The sequence below is a fragment of the Orycteropus afer genome, unplaced genomic scaffold (genome assembly GCF_000298275.1).
Source record: "Orycteropus afer afer isolate SDZICR_OR568_19922 unplaced genomic scaffold, OryAfe1.0 scaffold01237, whole genome shotgun sequence".
NCBI lineage: Eukaryota > Metazoa > Chordata > Mammalia > Tubulidentata > Orycteropodidae > Orycteropus > Orycteropus afer.
Genome location: NW_006922824.1, coordinates 50,630 through 54,087, shown reverse-complemented (window position 1 = coordinate 54,087; position 3,458 = coordinate 50,630).

Below are 3,458 nucleotides of genomic sequence, written 5' to 3'. Positions count from 1 at the left end.
ACGGGACGAACTTATTTGTACTTTGTATTCTGTAGAGAGCAAAGTGTCGTTCAGATGATATAAATTATACGTTCATTTTCCAATGGCATTGCTAAGGTGAAATGAAGGTGTCCTTATTGTTCAAAGTTTTCAACAGTAACTTAATATACAAGTTTGATGAAGTTACCTATGCATTGTCTGATTGAGATACAAAGTGTTTTAGCTACCATTCTATCCCCTGAAATAATAGGAGATTTACATCTTATAGCGTTTTTCACTTGATTTTCCAAAAATGAATATTTCACCTTAGTTGGATTAGATGAATGCCGTGTGTTTTTCACTTCTTTGAGCGAAAATGTTCTTTTTAAGAATTCTCTGCTACAGTGTAGGTTTATGAATACTTGTCGTATACTTGTTTTTGTACAGTAGAATGACATACGTGTTGTGAATGATAGGCATAGGTTCTGTGATTGAATTTTCAATGTGGGCTTACTCCCTTTCAGGTCATGTCCAAAGAGTAGGACTTTGCAATTTCACTAAAAAGCCTTGATTTCGACGTGAAAAACTTATTTCTACTTTGCTTTCTGTAGCAAAGAGTGTGTGACTCAACTCAAAGTGTTTGAGCATGAGTGTTGTGCTTTTGTTCGTTAACGTGAATTGAAGACATCGCATTTGTTCTCGGTTTTCAATTGAAACTTCATAGACTTGTTTGAGAATCTTACATCCCTTTTCGTTGATTGAGTCCTCCAAGTGTTGTTGCTGCCCCTCCCATATAAGAATTTGTAAGAGATTTACACCTTACAGTGCGTGACTGCACTCCAAGTACATTCAAGACAGTGGAACCTTGCAAACCCTTGAAATAATCCTTCGTTTTGATGGGACAAACTTATCTATACTATGCTCTGAGCAGAACGCAAAGTGGGATTTAGTTCACATAAATTAAAATGACATTTTCCAGTGGCAATTGCTTAGCTGAACTGAAGCAATGTGTTTTTCTCTGCTCTCAAAAGAACTCAATATACACCTTGGACAAAGTTATATATACATTCTGTGATTGAGTTAACTATCTCTTACACGAAGTAATAAGAGATTTACTCCTTCCAGCGTTTTCCCTTCTTTTACAGAACATGATTATTTCATCTATTTTGGTGTTAGTTGATTGCAATGTGCCATTCACTTCCTTTGAGTTAATTTGTTCTTTTGAACAATTAACCGCTAACGTGTATTTTTACGAGCATTTGTTTCACTGTACCTGTGGAAGCATAACGTGATTTTCATGTTTCGACATGATAGGTGTATGTTCTGAGACAAGAGAGCAAAGTGTGGTTACTCCCATAAAGGTACTCTCCACACAGACGAACTTTGCCATTTCTAGAAATAACCCTAGATTTAGACAGGACCCACTGATTTCTGACTTATTTAGTAGCAAACAAAGTTTGTACAATCTTCAGATTATTTCAACAAGCATTTTCCACTTCCAGTATTTTAAGGTGAATGGATGGCATCATATTAGTTTCTAACTTTTCAACAAAATTGAATATACAGGTTTGAGAGAGTGACATAAAGTTTTCTCCCGATAGAGTTCACCAAGTGTTGTCGCTGCCAATCTGATACAGGACGTTCTAAGTGATGTATACGTTCCGGTGTCTTACTGCCATTCAAGTACTTTTCAAAGGATGGAACTTGGCAACAGCTCAGAAAAATCTATGATTTTCCCGGGACAATCTAATTTCACTTTGTTTTCAGTAGAATTCAAAGTGTCCTTCAGATGACATCAAGTATACTTTCCTAGTCCAGTTGCACCTACTTAGGTGATCTGAATGTAGTGTGTTTGTCCAAAATCTCAAGAGTAACTTAAGATACACGTTTGAGAAAGTTGCCAAAGCATTGTCTGATTGACCAAACAAAGTATTGGTGCTGCCATTCTGTTAACGGTCGTAGTAGGAGATTTATATCTTACAGCGTTTTCACCTGATTTGTAAAATATGATTATTTCACGTGTATTTGGGGTAGGAGAAAGCAGTGTGATATTCACTTCTTTGATCGAATTTGTTCTTTTCAAACATTCACTGCCACAATGTAGGTTTAGGAATATTTGTTTTCTTCAAGATTTTGAATATGAGCATGACAAGCGTGGTTGGGAAGGATAGGCATAAGTTCTGTGATTCAGTTTACAAAGTGTGCTGAATCCCAGCCAAGTAGTTTGAAAACAATTGAACTTCGCAGTTTCTTGAAAGAATCTTAGATTTTTGTCGTCGCAAACCTCTTTTTGACTTTGGTTTCAGTAGAAAGCAATGTGTGTTTCAGTTCACAGAAAAGAAACGTACCTTTTCCACAAACACTTGCTCAAGTGAACTGAAGGATTCCTGTTGTTCAGGTTTCAGCAGTAAGTGAAAAGACACGTTCGACAAATTACCTATACATTTCCTGATTGAGATAACCAAGGGTTGGTGCTGCCATTCTGTTCCATGAATTAGTAAGAGATTGGCTCCTTAGCGCTTTTCCACTTCCTTTACAAAACATGAAAAGTTCACTCTCCTTTGTGTTAGCTGAATGCAATATTCTATTCATTTTTCTAGAGCTCAATGGTTGTTTTTAACCATTCACTGTTACGCTTTAATTTACGAACACTTGTTTTCTGATAGGATTAGGAAGGTAACGTTACGTACAGGGTTGGGAATGCCCAGCGTTTTTTCTGTGATTGAGTTTGCAAGGGTGCTTACTTCCATTCAGGTAATGTCAAAACAGAAGAACTTTTCAATTTCTCCAAGAAGCCTTAATGTCGACGGGACAAATATATTTCTACTTGGATTTCAGTCGCGAAGAGAGTGAGACTCTCTTCAAATATTTTGAGCTTGTATATTCTATTTTTGTTAAATGAAGGCAAAAAGTTAGTTTTTCTAGGCTTTCCACAGAAACTTCATAGACACGTTTCAGAAGCTTATATCACTTTTCACTGATATTGTCCTCAAAGGTGTTGTTGTTGCCACTACCATACAGAAGTTGTAAAGATTTTAACTTTCAGTGTGTTCATGCATTTCAAGTTCATTGAAGAGAGTGGAACATTGCAATTTGTTGAAGTAACCTGTCATTTGGATGGGGCGAACTCTTTTACTATGTGCTCTCAGTAGAAAGCAAAGCGGGATTAAGTTCACAAAAATGAAACAGACATATGGCAGCAACAACACTCTGTTAACTCAATCACAGAATGTGTATGTAACTTTGCCCAACGTGTATGGCAAGAGTCTGTTGAAAAGGGTGAAAACAAGAAGCTTCGGTTCACCTTAGCCAGTGCTACTTGAAAATGTCTGTTTAATTTATGCATACTGAATCCCACTTTGCTTCGTACTGAGAGCACTGTATAAATAAGTTTGCCCCATTCAAACGAAGGATTATTTCAAGAAATTGCAACGTCCCACTGGCTTGAATGTACTTGAATTGCATTAACACCCTGGAAGGTGTAAATCTCTTACAACTTC